The sequence below is a fragment of the Silene latifolia genome, chromosome 10, assembly GCF_048544455.1.
Source record: "Silene latifolia isolate original U9 population chromosome 10, ASM4854445v1, whole genome shotgun sequence".
NCBI lineage: Eukaryota > Viridiplantae > Streptophyta > Magnoliopsida > Caryophyllales > Caryophyllaceae > Silene > Silene latifolia.
This window is the reverse complement of record NC_133535.1, coordinates 151,523,908-151,546,652: the sequence shown is the minus strand read 5'-3', so window position 1 is coordinate 151,546,652 and position 22,745 is coordinate 151,523,908.

Sequence of the window (22,745 nt, the reverse complement as noted above, 5' to 3'; positions counted from 1 at the left end):
CGAGAGTCATTCTAGACATAGAATGCTAAGGGTAACGATTGCTTAGTGTTCATGTCACTACTTTATGTCTTGACATGACATGAGGTATTCGAACGGTTCCAATTTCCCATAAAAATTGGTGGCGACTCCTTACAAAATGCAAACGCTTGTTTTCGAGCCCCTTCACCAAGCGCCCCCGTGGGCGGCCCGCTGTCCACAGTTTGGCGACTCCGCTGGGGATAATACACTTACGTGTAGCTAGGGTGAAACTTGAACAAGGTTAGGGAATAATTTGTACAAGACAATTGTCGGTTTTCATAACTCGGTCTTCCTAGATCGTTTAATTCGGCCTTCCTAGGCCCAACCCAACCCATTCGACCAATCGTCCCGTCTAAACGGTCCTAATTCTTATTTGGGCCTAAGGATGGATAGCGATTGACGTCATCCATACCATGATGCTTACTCTTGTTTGTATCAAGGGCCTTCACTACTTGAGGAAATGGACTAGGAATCGGCCTTACTCTTGTTTGGCACGAGCCTCTCCACAGACTTCGGGTTTGATGGTTCGGTATGGCAACCCACCCTTTAAGCCAAAACCCTTCTAAATGCACTCAGCATCCCGTTTTAATACTTGTATAAATATGTGAACCTTACGTGATCACCATTTCAAAACAAATCATGACGAATTTTCAAAAAAAAAAATCAAAACCCAATTTCAATCAAAAATTTCGAAAAGGGCCTTTAATTAGTACAAAGTCCGGTCAAAACTCTGTCCGTTTGTCGTGTCAAAATTCGGGCCACAAGCCCATTTCAAACCTCACTTCGAGTCCACTCCTACAACTACACTACAGTTGACTAGGACACACATTTTCAAAGATCTTGTCTTTCTTCAAAACTCACTCAACACAAGTGGCACACACCCACTTCACGAGTCAAAACTTTTCCTCTTTTAGCAAGTGTGATAGAATGGTCGATCGTGTTTTGATTCGTCGCCGATCTCTTATCCAGTTTCCAAGATGCCTGGGTCAAGTGATGATACGAACCTCCAGCAAATTCAAGAGAATAGTAATCAAATCCTAGCCGCGCTGGCCCAAATGCAAATTACCCAGAACCAAACCTATGACCGCCTCGAGCTCATCGAAGGCCGCATCTTTGATGTAGAGGGAAAGCTACCTCCCGTTAAAGGTGAAATACTAGGTTTTTCCGATGACGAGTCCAAAGATGAGAATCCTCTCATGGGGACAACTGCAGCTGAGAAAAGACTCCAATACCTAGAGGAGCAATTGATGTACCTTAAGGGGGATGACATTTACAGGGAGAACAATCGAAAGTATGAGGCCGTCAATTCCAATTGCCCACTAACTTTAACATGACGGATATCCCTAAGTTTAAAGGACATGAGAACCCTTTGAACCACATCCGCGCCTTCAAGGACTACATGTCTATCAAAGGCATCAAACCCGAGATGTTCTTAAGGATCTTTCCTTCATCTCTTGACACCATCCCAAAGCAATGGTTCTACACTTTAGATCACAAAAAGGTCGCTACTTGGGAGGACGCCGCCATCGAGTTCTCGAAACAATACGCGGATAATGCCGAGATCCAAGTCAATATGCGTACTCTAGAGGTTCTTACCCAGAATGACAAAGAAGGATTCACCGACTTCCTAAGTAGGTGGAGGAAGACTAGTACTCAACTAGTAGAACGCCCAGATGAGGCCACTCTCGTGGAGAAGTTCGTGGACAATCTCAAGCCCATATATGCCAACCATTTGAGATATCAAAACATCAAAACTTTCAAAGACTTAACCGTGTTAGGGACACGAATTGAAGATGACATCCGCAAAGGACTCTTGTCCAAAACGGTAGGTCGAGGATATCAAGGGTCCACAAGTCGTTCATACGGCTCTACTAGCAAGACCGACGAAGTTAACCTTCTCGAGCCATCCAAGAAAACTAGCCCACCAAGGAAGTTCACAAACCTTGGGGACACGTACTCCAATGCTCTAAAAAGGCTAATGAAGCAAGGCAAACTCCAACCCATTGGACCTACTCCCGAACCCGAAAGGAAGTCCAAGTTTTGGGAGGAAAATTCCTACTGTGAATACCATAGGGGCAAAGGGCACGACACGGAAAAATGCTACAAATTGAAACATGTGCTTCAAGATATGATTGAAGATGGTCGACTTCCAATCCCACCAGGAGGTAAGCCCAACAACACTGAGAATCCTCTTGGAGTTCTAGTGATTACAAGTGACGAATCTACCTTAGATTGCTCACACCTCATCTCTCCCACCGAAGACGAAATCTATGCAATTGAGAAAGAAAAGCTTTACTCCACTATCTCTCCTACAATCTCCGACTTCATCGCATGGGCAAGAGGCATAGATAAGCAAGTGTGGGAACTAGAAAACATGGTAATAGTCTTACGCAATCCCAATGCAACACCTAAAGAACGCGTACCATTGATCTTCTCTCCGAATACCACTATGCAAGAAGTAGTCACCATGGTCGATAAACTAGTTGATCAAATCATACGACTAGAAAACGATATCATGAGAATAAGGGAACTAGCCGCAATCAATGGGGTTTGGGCCGATGACGATGAAGACGAATATCTCATTGAAAACTCCTTAGTCAAGGAAATAGTCCAAAGTGGTGAAGACCAAGATGTGGATCACCTAACTCGCTCGGGTCGTCCATACCAAAGCACTACTCAAAACAGTCCAACCAACGTCATCACACCAAATGACAACGAAGATAACCCCACTGATCATTTGCTCAAGCAATTACAAAGAACCAAGGCTGATCTTTCGGTCTGGCAACTAGTGGCAAGCTCATTTCCACACCGCCAAGCTTTACTGCAAGCTTTGGCCAAATTGAATGTGGCACATAACTCTACTCCCGAAGATGTAGTCAACTTGGTCTTCCAAGAATCACCCAAACTAAGTAATCCTATTACTTTCTCAGACGAAGACTTGCCACCTTTCGGCGCCAGTCACAACCTTGCTATGTACATCACCGTCACTTGTCTAAAGAAGAATGTGCCAATGACTTTGGTAGATGATGGCTCCGCGGTCAACGTCATACCCCTCAAAACGGCATACAAACTAGGCATGAAAGAGTCGGACTGGACTCCTACAAATCAAGGTGTACGTGCATATGACGGTACATGACGAAAAGTGGTAGGACTTGCTAACCTAACCATAGCAACGGGACCAATCGAACGAAAGGTCAACTTCCAAATAGTGGACATCGAAGCTTCATTCAACATACTTCTGGGAAGGCCTTGGATTCACGCTTCCAAAGCGGTAACATCCACCCTTCATCAAAAGATCAAGATCCCACTAAATGGCAAAGTCGTGACGATCACTTCGTCACCCATCAAGGCCATAATCGAGAAGCAATCGAATAATCAAGTCCTTGCGGATCCCATATACGAACTTGGGGGCTTCCAAAGTGTAAATGTCATAGAAAGTGAGTTGGCACCCTTATACTATAATCCCTACTCTAACTTAGTGGTCAACCACATACTCAAAAACCAGGGATACTTCCCTGGAATGCCTTTGAACCCAATTCGGAAGAACACCTTCTCGCCATATAAGAAGGGCAACTCATCAAGAATACCACTGGGACTAGGGTACAAACCCACAACAGAAGAAGTTCTTGAAATGCTCGCCCAAGTCCAAAATCGCAAGTACGTAGGAGTCCAAATGAAGCCATATCTCCCTACCTTGAATGGGTACTTCGTTCAAGAAGGAAGTGCGGAACTCTTTCATGGATTTCCCGAACCTTGGCATTACCTTGAGAGGAAGTTAGCCGGAATCGAGATCTTTCACGATTGCTACTTTATCCCTCCAGAAACGGTTCCTACCGTCAAAACCCGTCAAGCACCTTGCTTAGACGAACAAGCTGTTAGCCTCCTATTTGGAGAGGACCGATTTGTTAGGGCCGCGCAGGATGAGATCATTACTACGATACTTCAAGACGATCGCTTCAACCCCACCGCTTTGATCACAGAAATCGACACAAAGCAGCAGAAAGGGTGGAGGAAATCAATCAAATGGACCAACAATCAAGGAAGACTCTTCAAGCTCACCACTGGAGAAGGAGAGATGTTCAAAGAAGAACCAGAAGACGACGAGTTCGAATCGGAGTCGGAGTCGGAGTCGAGTCGAGTCAGAGGAGTCATTAGAGAGTCTACTCCTGTCGTCATCCCCACTCCCCTCGTTTCTCCTAGCTTATTTTCAAGTAGTCACAGTAGTTCGGGAAATGCCCCAATTACTGTCCCGTTGCCGCCACTGACCATGGATCAGTTGGTTTCTTTGTTTCAACTTTACTCAAATCTTAATATGAATAAATCAGGTTCTGCTTACTCTTTGCGTTATCTTGAGTGCAATTCTGTTTATGATGATACTGAGGATGACCAAAACCCCGACCTGACCGAAATACCTCCCTACGTAGCCAAAGAAATACTACAGGAAGGGGAAGGGGGACCTGTAATTGAGGACACCGAACCTATCAATATAGGAACTGAACTAGAACCCAAAGAACTTAGGATAGGGACTACCTTGAGCTCTACCGAAAGGGCCGACTTCATAGACCTCCTAAACGAATTCAAAGACGTTTTCGCTTGGTCCTACAAAGACATGCCAGGGATCGACAGGGATATCGCCGAACACAGGATTCCGATTAAGCCAGGTTTCAAACCTGTGAAACAGAAGCTTCGACGAATGAGAACAGAGTGGGCTCTAAAGATTAAGGAAGAAGTTGACAAGCAATTCAAAGCCGGGTTCATCAAAGTTTCCGAGTATTACGATTTGGGTAGCTAACATAGTACCCGTACCCAAAAAGGATGGGAGAATCCGAGTCTGTGTTGACTTTAGGGATTTGAACAAAGCAAGCCCAAAAGACGACTTCCCTCTACCTCACATTGACATATTGGTAGACAATACTGCAGACCACGCGTTACTATCCTTCATGGATGGATATGCGGGCTATAACCAAATCAAAATGGCCATGGAAGACATGCATAAGACCGCGTTCGTCACCCAATGGGGAACCTATTGCTATACAGTAATGCCGTTCGGATTGATCAACGCCGGAGCTACATACCAACGCACCGCGACCACACTCCTACATGACATGATGCATAAAGAGGTCGAGGTATATGTGGATGACATGATCGTCAAATCCAAGGAAAGAGAGGGACATATTGCGAACCTTCGCAAGTTCTTCGCAAGGCTACGGAAGTACAACATGAGACTCAATCCTCAGAAATGCACATTTGGGGTGACATCTGGCAAACTCCTAGGATACGTCGTTAGCCAACGAGGTATAGAAATAGATCCTTCCAAAATCAAAGCTCTGATTGAAATGCCACAACCTCAAACAGAAAAAGAAGTCAGAGGATTCCTGGGGAAAGTTCAATACATAAGTCGATTCATATCGAAACTTACAATGATTTGCGAGCCTATCTTCAAGAAACTCAAGAAAACAGACCACACCATGTGGGACGATGATTGTCAAAAGGCGTTCGACCGAATCAAGGAGATATTAGCTAAACCACCAGTGCTCATGCCACCACAACAAGATCAACCTCTTGGTTTGTATCTCACAGTAACTGAAACTGCCATGGGTGCTATGCTAGCTCAAACCGTAGGAAGTGAAGAAAGAGCTATTTACTATCTAAGTAAAAAGTTCTTGGAATACGAGTGCAAATACTCACAACTCGAAAAGACATGCCTCGCTCTTGTGTGGGCAACAAAGAAGCTACGTCACTACATGCTTAGCTACTCTGTCAAGATATTCTCCAAAATGGATCCAGTCAAATACCTCTTCGAGAAACCCGTCCTCAACGGACGTCTGGCAAGATGGACCATGATGCTCTCAGAGTTTGACCTCAAATATGTGCCACAGAAAGTAATAAAGGGTCGCGCCGTCGCCGAATTCTTCGCAGAAAATCCCATCAACGATACACAAACCATAGATACTTGGTCATTTCCCGATGAGGATATACTTCAAACAGATGTAGACTCTTGGGATCTATACTTTGATGGAGCATCAAACCTAAGAGGATTTGGGATAGGAGTGTTGCTCATTTCTCCTGAAGGTGAGCATACACCGATTGCTGTCAAACTCGACTTCGAAGTGACAAACAACGCTGCAGAGTATGAAGCTTGTCTAATTGGACTACAAGCGGCAGTAAGCTTAGGCATCAAAAACCTCCGAGTACACGGAGATTCGTCACTGATCATCAACCAAGTTACAGGATCCTGGAAAATCCGAAGTGAAAGCCTGGCACCCTATCAGGCTAGGATAGACCAAGTGGCTCAATTCTTTGATCACGTAACCTACTTACACCTACCTCGAGAGGAAAATCAATTTGCGGACGCTCTTGCGAAACTTGCATCTTTGATAAACATGCCAAATTACATGATGGAAATGCCTTTGTGTATCGAACGACGGTCGGAGCCAGCGTATGTCCATCAAATTACCAATGAAGAAGAAATCGCACAGGAACCCTGGTTCCAAGCAATCCTGAATTTCAAGCTTAATGGTACCTATCCACCAGATATGGACAAAAGGGGACAACGAGCTATACGCCTACTAGCTTCCCAATACATCCTAATGCAAGGAGAGTTATACAAAAGAACACCTCTTGGTGTAGTCCTACGTTGCCTTGATCATTCACAGGCACGAAAGGTGATGGAAGAAGTCCACGATGGAGAATGCGGTCCTCATATGAGTGGACCTATGATGGCAAAGAAAATCACACGTCTAGGGTACTATTGGACCACAATGGAATCCGATTGCATCAAATATGTGAGGCATTGCCACAACTGTCAAATCTTCGGGAACGTACAACACGTCCCTCCTTCATTGCTCTACACCATGACATCTCCTTGGCCATTCTCCGCATGGGGAATTGACATAATTGGGAAAATAACCCCAGCCGGAACAGGAGGTCACTGTTTCATCCTAGTAGCAATTGACTACTTCACAAAATGGGTAGAAGCGGCTTCCTACACCGCTCTCACGGCCAAAAATGTAGCCAAGTTCATACAAAACAACATCATCTGTCGATATGGTTGCCCACATGAGATCATTAGCGATAATGGGTCCCACTTCCAAGCCGAAACCGAACAGTTGCTAGCCAAGTACAAAATCAAGCATCACCACTCCTCGCCCTATAGACCACAGACTAATGGCGCAGTAGAGGCGGCTAACAAAAATGTCGTCACCATTCTCAAGAAAATGACTGACAATTACAGAGATTGGCCAAGCAAGATACCCTTTGCTTTATGGGGGTATCGTACATCAGTCAGGACACCCACTGGGGCTACTCCTTTCTATTTGACCTACGGCATGGAAGCCGTACAACCAGTTGAGCTAGAAATACCATCCTTGCGTATTCTACTCGAAAGCCAAATCCCGGAAGCCGATTGGAAGAAGGATAGATACGAAGAACTCATCCTCCTGGATGAACGTAGGCTACGCGCCTTACATAATGTCCAAACATATCAAGCACGTATCAAACGAGCTTTCAACAAAAGAGTTAGGCCAAGAAACATCAAAGAAGGAGATTTAGTTCTCAAATCGGTTAGAGCTCTTTTACCCGTCGACCCGAGGGGAAAATTCAAACCTAATTGGGCCGGACCATATCTAGTCAAATCCATACTCCCAGGGGGTGCGGTTAGAATCACAGACCTAGATGGGAATGAGTTTTCAAACCCCACAAATCTCGACCAACTGAAACGGTACTATGCCTAGGATAGAACAGAAACGCGCCTCGCGTAAACCTACGTGTCGCTCTTGTGGCACTAAATAAACGGCCCCTGGCCCATTTGAATGTCACTAAGCTCTCGCATTTTGGCAAACTTGTCATCCTCATATCATCAAACAAACTAAATTCGCACCTCCCGAGTAAGCAAAAGCTCATGCTTATTTTCTATGTTCATTACAAGCTCTTGCTTCGAACAATTATTCTTTTACATTTACTCGAACTACGCGCAAGGGTTTGATTTCACTTTTTTAAGTGAATACGTAGGCAATCCTTCACGGGATTCAACCCACCGTTATATTTAAAATGTAAATAGAAGGACATTTGCATTGCATTTGAAATTCGACAAGGATAATTAATAGAAAATACCAATGGTTTCATAACCATTTAACCTTTTTTTATTCCATTCAATTTCTAATAATAAATAATACGACAAATAATAGAAAATAGATAGGCTAGGATTCTAAAAATCCCTCCTTTCTTATTGCAACAATAATAATAATAATCAAATAATAATAATAAGACTTGGGCTATTCCTCCATCTTTCCCTTGCCCTTGTCGTTCTTGTCATATTTCTTGTCACGGCCTCGAGCCGGGCGCTCCTGCACCACTTCAGACCTAATCACCAACGGTCTTTCTCGAGGCCTGACTCTTCCGTTCTTGCCAACCACCATCTCTGCGACAGGAGTAGTCTTCGATTTCTTCGAAGGATGAATGACTTGAAAGCCGGCTTCTTCTTCTCCTTCAGTCAGATGCTTCTCTTTCTCTTTCTCTCCCTCGCGCACCTTGTAGTCAACGGGCTCGCGCTTCCTCAGTCTTTCGCGCTCTTCCGAAGTTGCAGCCTTTCTCCACCTCAGATAGGAGTCCGACACCCACAAAGCATTGGCGGAGAAACTCAGGAACCACATGTTCCTTTGGGCCCATTTCATAGCCCACTCTCTTCGGCTCTCGGTAGTCAATGCCATGGCAGTCTGCGGGACAGTGTCAAGCCTAGGGATCATCTGCTTCAACCCGACTTGCCTCATCAACCTCTCAGGAAAGATGCATACCATAAACTCCAATCCAGGGATGCGCACGGACCTAGTAGGATCCAAAGAAGACACTCCAGTGACAGATTTGAGGTGCCACCACGGTACAACCCACCTGATCAAAGGGCCATCATCAGTCTTCAGCTTGTTTTTCCAATAGTCACAGACTCGAGTGAAATCCACCATGTACAACCTCGTCCTCATCGAAATCATACGGGCATGATAGGAAAGTGCATGAACAGGGGGCTCGAGCAATCGGAGCCGTTCCATAAGCCAAACCTACCAAAACAGGTATTAGACATCCACAAAAAAAAAAAAAAAAAAAAAAAAAAAAAAAAACAAAAAAAAAACGAAAAGAAAAAAAGAAAGGAGGGTGTCCTTTACCTGTAGGATGACGGGACTCCCCAAATATGGAAGATCGCGGTTGGATTTCCTATTATCCAAGCCCAAGATAATCTCCCCTAAGCATAGACAAGCTGGGCTCCTGCGCAGCTCCATTTGCTCAATAAGACCCAATAGACGGGGATCACCCCGCAGTTCTTCGTCAACATGTCCCTGAAAGACATAAACATGAAGCAAACAGAAGCCAAATGCTCTCCTTCTAGCAACATAAGAGACAGTAGGGTCGGCCTTGTTGATGAATCGATCTATGAAATCCAACATCCGCACGCCTTTCGAAGTAACAAGACGATCTACTTCTGTGATTTCCGTGTTTGAATCTTTCCTAATTCTATAACGAATAATTTCCTATTCCTACGGGATTTTATTTTGGTAAATCCGAGAAATTTACCATGCTTCAGGTTTCCTAAATTCGCGGGCACGCATTTCGAGGCGACATCGACACTTCCGCCATTATAGCACACTTTAAATCATTCCTTTTTGACATAATTCATTTTAATAGAATTTCAATATTTCTAACTTATAGATTTCTCTTTTTCTTTTTTTAGGGGGTAGCCCTCCCTACCGTCCGGTCATTTCCGACAAAATTTTTTGCATTTTGGTCCTTTGAGTCTCATTTTGCACTAATTAAAGGCTTTATGTGTATATAAAATGTATGTGTTGCGTGATTTTTTCTATGTAAATTCCGGCAGCATGACGGCGTAAACCGTTGTCTACCAAACCTGTTCAAGAACTAACCTGCAGATACAAAGCAACACAACCCAACAGCAAAGGCACTCATGCCGTCATATATGCAACAAAAAGCAAATGTACAAGCAAACTGGGGGCTTGCACCCCGAACAAGGTACAAATGTACAAGCAAACTGGGGGCTTCGCCCCAAACAAGTCGAAAAGTCCAGGCAAACTGGGGGCTTGCGCCCCAAAATAAATCCAAAATGTTTCAAAATCAAATGTACAAATCTACAAAGCTACGCCAGACTACTGCTGGGCACCTTCCAACTCAGCAACCCTCGCCGTAAGAGCGGCAATCTCGGCGTCCCGAAACTCGAGCTCCCTCAACAAGCGAGCCGCCTCCTCTCGAGCCTGGGTCAACTCTCGCTCCGACTCGCGACCAGCCTACAAACAACAACAAGTTTGGCTCATGTCAATCAATTCAAACAAAATTGGAAATCAAAAATCAAAAAAGGATCAAATGAGGTTCATACCTGACGACCTCGACCACCGACGAGTGCCTCGATGGCGGTAGCTCGCAGCCGGTTGGCCACCCTCCATAGTGCCACGAACCGAGATGGCGCGACCTGCATTTCAAAAAAAAAATTTCAGCAAATTGAACAAAGTTTAATCAAATGTGTTCTTACACGAAAGATAGATAAGCTGGAGGCTCACCCTCCGAATCAGATGCTGCCAGTCGTCTAGGCCAGCATCCGTCACAGCTACGTCAAAGTCACGCAACTCGGAGATCGTCGTCCTCCCGGTCGCGTCAGTGTACTCGAGAGTCTCGGGGTACACTGGGGGCTCGATGCCCGCCGCCTCAACCTCCTGCAAAGACAAACGACTCTCATTAATCGACGATCTTTCGTCGTAACTCTCGAAGTCAAACAAAGAAAAATGAAGGATGCTCACCACTACTGGCCAATACGCCAACCTCCCGTAAAGGAACGCCGAGTAGTCCTCGCCAGGCAGAAGAAGGTCGTCACCACCGGCACCGGCCAAGTCCGCCTCCCTCTCAGCCTCGGAAGGCTTCCTGAACATCGTCCTAGGAGGATCGACGGGAACCGTCAACGCGCCCCAAAAGCACTGACGAGCTAACCGCTCACCCAGATACCATACAGGACCCATCGACGTCCACAGCAACAGCCGACTCGAGCTCCTAGGACGAAGGACCTCAGCAACGAAAGGAGGCGCTCCAGCGTACTCCGCCCAAGGTCTGGGCACCCACTGCGACAATATGAAGGCAAAGGTCATTCCTATGATCAATTTAAAGCAAAGGACAAAAATATGAATGAATACAAACGGGATACTCACGCTGCTCAGCTGAAGGGCGTTCACGTCCCGCCGATAGACGTTGTGAGAAGAACGCTTGCTCTTCGTCCGGCACATGACCCAATCCCTCACCACGGGATAGGCCCTCTCCAACGGCTCCGTCCTCTTGGGCGCGAGGCTCGGAAAGTAGGAGTACACCCACGCCTATAAAACAGAATAGTCAATGACGATCTTTCGATCTCTGGTAAAAGAAAAGGAATTACTATCAAAAGGAAGGTTCATACCTCCAACAGTAGCCCAGGTCCGACAGCACCTGGAGAAGTCCCCTTCTCCATCAACTCCGGACGAACCATGGCCCTCATGAAGCGGATGAGGACCGCAAAACCAAGATGACCCGCCCCAGCGCCTAGGGAACTCAGGTCAGAAAGAAAGGGGAGAAGCTTCGTCGACAGCCTCTCACCCTTGTCTCCGAGGTAAATCGAAGACAAGAACCACCAGAGCCACAAACGAGCCCTCTGCTCAGCTGTGCAAGGAGGAGGAACCGTCTCCCTCCCATCAATCACCACCGATGCCGGGGTCTTCCCCGCAAAGTAATCTCGAACATAGGTACTGGGTACCAAACCCGGCACCGCAACAGCCTTCGGCGACAGGTTCCAGCCGATCAACCTCCTCGCCTCGGCCGAATCCGCCCTCATGCCAGTTTCCGGCCACGTCATCTCCTCAGTCCCACACGGCAGACCAGAAATCATGCCGTAATCCTCCAAGGTGACTCCCACCTCACCAAAAGGCAGGTGAAACGTGGAAGTCGTATCCCAAAATCGATCCAAGAAAGCGCGGACCAGGCTAAGGTTGGCCCGCAACTTCCTCTTCACGATATCCCTCCAGACCTGAACCAGAGGACCGAACGCTCCGCGCTCAATCATGGCCCTCTCCTCCGCCGACAGCCGCTCGTAATGCTCCATCGCCGTCGTGTACCCCGAGAACGACCGGATGTTCCCGGCCTCCTATTGTGATTTGAGATAAAGCTATCTTTAGTTTTGAAATAAATTTAAAAGGAATTTGAACAAAAATAGAAAAGGATAGGTAATGAGTTAGGAAATTCCTATTTACCAAGCTCTTCACCGTCCTGTAGGGAAAGTGACCCTCTGCAGCCCACACAAGGTGCCTACTCTCCCAGGTCTCAGCCCACGAAGGAGCTCCTCTCAGCTGGCGACCTCCTTGTCCGAGGTGGGCCCGTCTCGGAATCTCTTCCTCATCAGCAGCCTCCTCCTCGGGAACCTCGTCTGCAGCAGCCATCACCGCGGCGGTGAAGGCCTGCTCTAGCGCCTCCTCAACAACAGCGGCATCTACATCCATCGGGTCTCTTCCGGAAGTAGAAGCATCGTCACCTGCAACGTTAAAACAAATCCAGGCCGCATCGCATGATGACAAGCCTTTGCTAAGTAATATTTCGAGCCTTCAAGGCCCGGGAAATCGCCCCTTTCTGGCCATCCTTGGCCATATTCCCACCAAGTCAATCACTCATGTGATGAATTGGGTCAAGTCAAGTCTAAGTCAAGGCCTAGTTCCGAGTTCGAGTCGAAAATTCGGCAGCATTCCGCTATAACGGCGATTATGCCCTAAAAGGTGTCCTGCAAAAGTTGTCACAAACCAAACTTCCGAGATGGTAGAAAGTTCACCCATCATCCAAGGGTCCCAAATATCAAATTTCATCACAAATGGGCAATCCTAAGGCCATTTTCGAAGCAATTTACGATCTAGCTCTGAAACCGTCTCAAAATTCACTCAAGGGCTCAAAACTCAATGAAAATTCGAAGTAAATACATGGTTATGTTCCTAACATTGCCTACTACTCATTTCTAGCATCAATTTGGCATGACAAATCCATTTGGGGGAAAAGCCCCAAATTTTCGATCAAAAGGGTCGAAAACCCTAATGTTCGCGGCTCAAAATTCGACAAATGTGGAAGATTAATGCAAAATTAAAGCACATACCTCGATTAGTCATATTTTAAGCGAGCTTTTGAATCCAACCTCGACGAAATTGGTGAAGATTTGAGAGAGAATGGAGTGATTTATGTTTCGAATGAAATGAACATTAAACCTTCTGACTTTCGCGTTTTTACGCAGAATTGCCAAATTGGGGAACAGACGCAGCAGGTGCTGTGCCTCTTCCAAGAGACGCAGCTCTTGCTGCGCCTCTTCCTTGGTTTCCCTCCATATGGATTTTCAAAAATCCGTTATGAGTTTGTTATTTGTGGGCCCATCTTTGGTGCGCCTCTTCCTCGATGATATTTTACCACTTTGGTCCGTTTCAACGATTTTCTTTCGTTCCGGCCCGCATTTTATCCAGTGCGACAGTATTTTGCAGTATTGTCCAAATTCATTTTATCCCGCGCAGTAGTATTTTGCAGTACTGCTCACTCAAGACCTTTTTTCCCTGACGGTCAAGATGTCCCTAGTCGTCGGTGTATTCCCCAACAAGAGTTCGCTTGAGACCAACGCAAGCAAATTCAACTTCAAACTCAAGATTCGCCAGAGTTCGCTTGAGACCAACGCAAGCAAATTCAACTTCAAACTCAAGATTCGCCAGAGTTCGCTTGAGACCAACGCAAGCGGATTCCCCCCAGCAGTTTCTACCGACGTCCTGCTGCTTCCAATATTTCTTGTTTCCCCGCGGAGTCCGACAGGGTGTCGCTCTCCAGAGGTTCCTATACCCAAAGCTTAGTTACCTTTAGGTCGAAACTCATATTTGGCCTCCTTCCCGTCAATGCTTCCTTTAGGGCCCCACACCCTAGCACAATCCTTATATATCTTTTAGGTCTTACCCTTAGCTCCTACGCTTAACCTTAGCTCCTATGCACCTCCGAAAGCATCTCGAGAAGAAGTCTCAGGTATGGTCTCTTCTTATGGCTGGCGAGCTTCCTTACGTAGTCTAATGGACTTTAAACGACCCTCCCCGATAGTCGACAGACTCTAAAATGTTCCCGACGACAGGTCCTTGGCTCAGACCCCTTGAGCCGCCTCGCGTCGCCATAGTCGTCAGGTTGTAATCTTCGATTGACCTGATGGCTATACTTTGACTTTCGCCTTGTCCAAGCCTCAGTCAAAGTGGGGGCTCTGTAGACACCTCGTTTCTGCACCCCTCGCAAACCACCCGGTGATGATTGGGCCGCATGTCTGATTCGCGAAACGATTTGTGACAGTTCGTAAGATTATCGTCAAGTGATTGCTCAAATATTAAATGTCAACCTCTTAGTTGTCATCTACGTGCCGATACGGTCGTTTTGACAGTAATTAGAGTACATTCGGAGTCCGGGTCAAAAACCGTCTCCATTTTCTGATAACTGTTAAATCCCGAGTCGGAATGTTCTCGAATGTTAGGATATTTCTATTCCATATTTATCAAATTTTATCTTTTGGCAAACAATATCCCGTAATATTCAAAAGATAATCGAATTAAATCCGTCCTACCATAACTCAAACACGGAAGTCTTTCTTAAACAGAGGAAACCCCTCGGGGAAGACGCGGAAGCAGTGTCGCGCCTCTTCCAAGAGACGCATGGTCGCCGCGCCTCTTCCCAGGCCCTTCTTTGCATGATTTACGTATCTTTTTTATATCTTTCCGAGATTCACTTCCAAAGAGTCTCCGAAACCCTATTCCTTCACGTGATTAGTATAAATAGGAGCTTTCGTTCCTCATATTTCTCACGCGAGTGTCCGCCCTTCTCTTCTCCCTTTGCATTCTAGACTTTGTTCTTACTAATTGGCGCCTACGTGCTTGAACATTCGACCACGTAAGCTCGGATCCTTCCGGGTACCAGCCTCTCCGTTGCATGACCGACCAATTTGACCACTACACAATAATCAATCTAATTAATCAATTTGTTTCAATCGTTTTCCTCTTACGAGGGCACTTTCTTTGCATTCGCGTCGAGCATCACTAATCGATTTTCTTAGTCCTTCTCGTTTCGTCAACATGTAAGTCTGAGGGTGTACTATTCTTATTTATTTATTTATTGTATTTAATTATCGTATAACAATTGTAAGGTTTATGTCGAAACACCATTAAAATCGATTTCTACAAACCGTCTCTAAAACGTTTTTTGCGGATTTCCGATGGAGATAGACGTCGAGAAAAGACGCAAAGAATCGCGCGCCTCTTGAAGGAGGAGCGCAGCACTGCTGCGCCTCTTCGTGAGGGCCGCAGCTCCTCGCTTCTTTTCTTCTTCCTCCGTCCTCGTAGTTCGTATCAAAATTGTTCCTTTTATTTTGTTCTTTAATTCTTCATCACGGTAATTTATAAATCATATGTATGTTGTATATAGTTCATCATTCATGCTTAATTAGTCATCAAGTCCGACTTAAATCCCTTATAATTCATATTTGCGGGTTTTTCGTCATTAAATTCAAGTTTCGAGTTTTAGAGATTCAATTCGTTCATATTGAGTTTCTGGGATTCATTATTGATAAATTTGCATCTGTTTATTTATTGTTCATCACCATTTCGTCATCAATTCGTCATAATTCGTTTAGTTAGTTTAATTGTTCATTCATTAACATCGACCCTTCACATAATTAATCCGTTTAATTCCGTCTCATCCATGTTTATCGCTTTCATGACCATATTCATATGTAAAATAATCCATTAATCACTTTCATCCGAGTCTAATACCATAATCAATCCTTAAAATCACCAATTAACATTAACGGATTGCAGTTCCGGCTTCACAGCCAGAACTCACCCTTGGAATGACGCAAAGAATCGCCGCGCTTTCTTCCAAAGGGCGCGATGTTCGCGCGCTGTTGTTCAGGGTGATTTCGCCTCTCGAACTCCTTTTTCGCCTTGACCAAGTTTTATTAGCTACGTATTAATCAACTAATAATCGTATTATCACCTTCTGACCTATTCTTTTTATTCTTTTATTTTTTTTTTTTATCAAATCATCCGTTTTAAAGGTATTTCCGACATAAATCACCTATCTCAATGTAATTAATGTATTTTCCTTTATTGTAATTTATAATTATTGTATCGCTTTTATTATCTGTATGTTTTCACATGTAAATAAGCACTAAATCCTACTTCGACCCAATTGTTTGATAAACTATTTGTTAACCGACTTAGTTAATTCTCACATGTTAGGATTAATCTATGGATGTTGCATTGCATGCATTATAGCCGACGATATATCAAGTACGAATAAACTCCCTAATCATTAGTAGAGGCCGCTATCGAGGCGGGCGGGATTAGGTGTTCGATCAAAAGAGCTTCCTAATACGTACCCTCACCCCTTACTCCAGATCTCCGTGAGCACCCGTGTTCATTGGCATCCACGAGAGTCATTCTAGACATAGAATGCTAAGGGTAACGATTGCTTAGTGTTCATGTCACTACTTTATGTCTTGACATGACATGAGGTATTCGAACGGTTCCAATTTCCCATAAAAATTGGTGGCGACTCCTTACAAAATGCAAACGCTTGTTTTCGAGCCCCTTCACCAAGCGCCCCCGTGGGCGGCCCGCTGTCCACACCAATCGATTTAAGTAAAATATTAATAGCGGGAGTTGTGAATTTGTCTCATAATTTATTCCATCGTAATTTAAAGATATGTCATAGAAAAATATGGTAATGATAAATTTATGAGTTATGCAAGTTTAAAGTAGTTATGTTTAATTGAAGATAAATTTTAATGATAAGTAGAGGTAGCCCAGACGATGTCGGGCACCAATACTAGTAATTTTTTAATACTCGTACCTTATACAATACATTTTTTATAATAATAATAATAATAATAATAATAATAATAATAAATAAATAAATAAATAAATAATGTATATAAATTATAAGATTGTTGTATATTATACAATTATTCTCCAAAATATAAAACCAAAGTATAAAGTCGTCACTGTTATTCGTTTTGTCCTGGTGAACTTAACTTGAGTAAGAATATTATCAACTTGAACCGAATCAAATCAAGTTTTTAACCGCTAATAACTTGTTAATTAAAAGATTATTATGATAAACAAAATTTCATCATGAATTTTTGTATGAAACATAACTATCTACCACTGTCCATAATCATTGAGCGATTGAGCGACATTTTTATAAGTATATGAAGAAGGAAAAAATTAAACATATAACATGAATCATTTTTGATAAATAAGAAATGTAAATAACTATAGGGTACCAATATTATATAAATAATTTTATAAAAATATTAAACTATAAGTACCGTGCATATAATGCACGGGGTCTAAACTAGTTCCATTTTAAAAGAACAAGTGAAGCTCTTTACTCATTCAACGTATTTAAGCAGCTAAAGGGATAAGCACGACAAGAGAAGTTTTACCCGATTTAAATGACTATATTAAAAACACAAAATCTCATTTTAGATAGATATTATCGGTCTAAAATTGTAGACGGGTCAAATATGTGATCACTTACTTAATAAGACAAACAACAAATAGAATAATGGGTTACTTTTCATGTAAAAATGAGATTATTTAACTCGTCTATATATTTAGAAGGATATATTCATCTAATGAGACTAATTGTATTAAAAAATTCCAGCACTAAAAACATGATGCATCAACTATGGTGCATTCCCGTTTATCCCAATGTTACACGTAGCCGTAGACGTAGTTATGTAGGCTATGTTCCCAACATGCAGACAGTTGCCCCAAAACAAATGCAATAGTAACTTCGTAAGTAACTTAGGGGTGGCCATAGGGCCGGGACAATGGGACTGAGCCGAGCCAGGGTAGGCTGTTCGGAGGGGTATATATAGGTTTTATAACATGAGGTGTACTAGAAACAGATTATTATGGATTCAAAATACATTGTATAGTAATGATCGTATATACTCTTAACATATAATTTTTAGTGCCAAAAAGACAGGTCATATTAAAAACGGGTCATGCTGTGTTGGGCCTAGGTTAGTAATATCAAAATATGGTCTTTCCTCGGCATGAGACCAGTGTGTGTCAAACAGAGTCAAGTCGTCGTGCCAAAATAGGTCATATTATTAGGCATTCCAATCTATCAGCGTGTGTAGCCATGAGTTAAGACTTAGCCAACCCAACCGCTTTTTCTATAGCCGGTCCTAAATCCAACTCATGACTACGGCTCTGTTTGGCAAAACTACCTGAAAAGGTAGCTGAAACCTGAAAAGGTAACTGAAACCTGAAAAGGTAACTGATAAGGTAGCTGAAAATTAGGAGCTGATAAGGTAACTGATTATATAAAATGTGTTTGGCTAATTAGCTGAAAAGTTAGTTGATTTTGGTAAAATGACGTAAAAGGATATGAAAATTATTTAATATTCCCTCCAATTTCCTTTTATCTTCCCCTTTCTTTTGGGCACAAAAATTAAGAAAGAAGGAATAAAGTAGAATAAAGTATTGTAAATTGTTAAGTTTATAGGGGAGAGAAAATAATAAAGAGTGAATAATGAATAAAGAATAGATAAAGTAATGAGAGTTGTTGATTTTTTAGGAGAGAGAAATTAATAAAAAATGAATGAAACTTACCAAAAAAGGAAAGAGGAAAGATAATCAAACTTGTGTTAAAAAGGAAAGAGGGAAGATAAAAGAAAATTGGAGGTAGCATTTCATTTCAGGTACCTAATTTCTCAAATCCTACCCGAAGTTAAGATTTCATTTAGTCGACTAATTTGACTGTAAATAAAATGTTTTACTTGTCAAACACTTGCAAAAAAATCGTGAAATTTGAAATTTTGGTCAAATAAACTACTTTTCACAATAAGGTCGCAAGTGTCGTCAAAAACAGACTCTACCTCTACTTATCGAGCATCTAGAATCACATTAGTTCACAAGAGTTATCCATTCATAAAGTCAATGAGGAAACATATGCGAGTATGCGACTATTGTTTACTGGGACTTGACTTGGTCGTCACGGTTGACCGACAACAACTTGAAAAAACCCAAACTTGACTCTTCCTTATTCCTTACCAACCAAGTAACTTCTAATTTCCCTATAAAATAACTTTCCTACTCCGTATTTCCTTCTTTCCTTATTTCCTTACCGCGCTTTCCACATCTTTCCTTATTCATCCCTCCCCCTTTCTATATATATAGTTAACTAAATCCTAAAAATTCAACAAGAATCAACCAATTATAATCTTAATTCTTAATTAATCACTTAATTAAAGTAAAGATGATGTCGTTGTTCAGCTCGTTCGATGCGTTATGCGCCGAATCCACCGGGTGGAAGAAGCCGTTCAACTTCTTCTCCACCACAATGGCCGGGTTGCGTAAGGATGAAAGTTTGAAGAGGGAGAGTAGTAATCAACAAGCTGAGAACAAAGTTGGTGCTGAAGAAAAGAATAAGGCGGCCGCAGCGGCGAAGACGGAGAAGAAGATAATAATGAGGAATCCTCGTTTTGCTGTTGAGTTAGATGGTCTTCATTGTTTTGAAACTATTCTTCCTTATTGATCATGATTATTATGATTAGGTTCTAATTAATTCAATTATTCTTATAGTTGTGTTATCAGTTCTAGATCAATTTATTCATATGTATATACACTGAGTTGCTGTTTTATCGATTGCTTCAGAATTTTGAAATATACTTCATCCATCCGACTCAAGCGATTCTTTATCTTTTCTTTGTTAGGCAGTTGCAAGCGATTCTTTATATTTTTCTTTTTAGACATCTTTTAATATTGAAATTACTACTTTACCCGTATCTTATTTGTGCTTTATAAACATGGGATCACCTACCTCACATAGTCACATAGGACATCTTTTTGAGGATGATACTAGAAAACTGCATATTATGCATGAATGCCACGTAATCCTTTCAAGACTCTTTATAAGGTTACTAGCCCGATTAACTATAACGAACATATATCAGTATTTAATCCCTTTTAAAATTTAAGATGAATACTAAATTTTAAGCAAGACTTACTAAACTCTGGCCAACAAATTTCAAGAACATCTTTTAGAAGATAGTTAAGCGTGAATATCACTTACTCCTTTTAAAACTCTTTGCTAAGGTTACTAGCCTCATCAGCTTCTAGTACAGAGTTTCCAACTTGACATGTCAGTTTGCCTGACTAGCACTGAAAACATCAACTATGGTGCATGCTAGCTATGCTCGAGTTTCCAACTCTTACCCAAAGTCACGATGTACGTTCCAAACATCCAATGGCTCCAAAACAGTACATACCAATGCAATTGTAATAAAATTATGTTTTAATCTTTCCCAAGGCGATCATATCGTTTGTCATTAAAACGGATCAAAATATTACCACATTGATAGAGTCAAATAGCGTCGGCCTAAGTAGGTAATTTTAGTTGAATAAACTTATCACAAAGCCGGTTTTGAGTGTTAATCGTTGTATTTCCGATGAATCCACTTTGGTTGTAATTTGGATCATTTGAACTTGTTGTTGGTATTTACATCTCAAGGTAATTCAAGTAGTTCATATCGGTAAGTTGAGATAAATGGATCATTTTGTACAAACCGACTCACAAGTCAAACCCGAGCCACGGTCAACCAAGGTGAAGAAGGAGAGCAAAAGGTAAACTAAGGGAATAAGTTCAAATTCAACAAAAGTAAGGTAATGGAAGATTTGATGCTTTGGCATAGACAAACAAGAGCCAAAATGAAGAATTGAAAACTCGGTTTCACAAGCGTCAACTTCAAAAGGATATATCTCGAGTTCTAGAGCTCGTATCGACGCAAGGCCAATTGAAGGTGAAAACTTTTGATCTTAGCTTTGCAACGGTAGGTCACACGCCTCGTTTGTCTAAAAAACGAGGGAGATATGACCTTCGAAAGATGTTGCTGTCAGTCTGAAGCACAGCTTGCGCAATTGTGCGCAGCCTGCGCAAATACGCGCAGCCTGCGCGCTGCTCTAAATATCGCAACTCTAGTTCCGTGTTTTGTGCTTTCTTGAGGGACTTAACCTAGATTCTCATGCCTCCCTATATATATCCAGAATTTTGAGATCTAAAAACTCTACACACTCATCTAAAAACATCATCTAATCCATGCTTGTTTTGAACCTTAAGCTTGTAATAATTAGGACAAGAATTCTCTCAAATTTATGTTAATCTTTCTTCATTTCTTGGGTTGTAAGACAATTATGAGGAGCTAATCTTCTGCTTGCTTGGTGTAATTTGGTAGACACTACAATTCCCTGAGCTTTGTAAGAATCTCTTAATCTTTCCTCAATAATTATTGCATATTCTTTGATATTCATGTTTATGTTGGATGTTATTGTGTTGGGAGTAGCTAACCTTGCATGTTAATCATCTTACTATTGCAATCCTAGTAGCAAGCTTGCATCTTTGTGAATTTGGTTTAAAGTTTGTATCTTTGTGAGTGGAATTTGCATGTTGATCCTTGGGATAGTTGGATTAAGCCTCCTAAAGGATTAATCTTGACTTCTTTTGTTTGTAATTGATCTTAGTGCTCTTGTGTGTAAGCATTGTTGTGGTTTTCAATTGGGTGACCATATAAGTAGGATTAACTACTCTAACTTAGGAGCAAGTAATCACCATCTTACAAAAGTTGTTGAGTAATTGTTGAGGGAAAAAAAAAGAGGATATTTGTGCTTAGTAAATAGTTGTTGAGCCTTAGCTTGTTACACCAAGTTTCTCCCTTCCTCACAAGAAATCACAACAACAAAATTATGTGCAAATTCTAAAAAAATTGTTGTATAGTACGAAGTATGTCATATAATGTAGTTGTTTCGGGTGTAATTCCAGAGCAGATATTTGTTACCACTCGTGGCTCGTAGAATGATGTCTTTGCTTGAATCCTCCTTGCGGTCTCCTGAAACGATGAACAAACTGAGGGCTCGGCTTTGGCCGAGCGTACTCACTCCGACGCTCAAGTCAGTTAACTTAGAGGGATAAGTTGTTGTTACTTGGCTAGATGTGTATTGTAGAGAGATAAGGGAGATATTACCAGATGAATAGTGATTATTAGGTTAAATTGTGGATCCTTTCCTCAATGAAGGTTGAGGAGTATTTATAGACTTTCACCTTTTGTCACGTAGTGGCCAAGTGGCTAGCAGGTGGAAAGACCGTTCTACCCTCGGCCGATGGACCTATGGCAGGCCGGCCGAGGGGTCTTGGATATGAGTACGCGGATTTGTGCCCCGGCTGGCGGGTTGCAAAGCCGAGACCGGTGTGACAGCCGATGGGTTGCATCGGCTAGACTGTCTGAGTCGTTGACTTTGCTGTGGATATCTTTGACCTTGCTCAATATGTTGACTTGGTCAGCGGTGCAGAATATGCACCATCAATTTACCCCCAGCGTAGTCTATGCCGTGGTATGGGCTCCGATGTATGTTGAGCGTATATTCTGCACAAGTAATTTCTGAAAATTTTTCTGCATCGGCTTCTTCTACTGTATCGGCTTCTTCTATTGTATCGGCTTCTTCTACTGCGGCCTGGTTCTTATTAGGCCGTACCATATCCCCCCTCCACATGGATGTGTAAAGGGCATCCGATGTAGAAAAGAAAAGTGACGCTGGCCGAGACCAGGGTTGAGAGTGCCGGTTGTTTTTTATTGCCCCCGGCCGGTGCTACCTAGCTTGGTT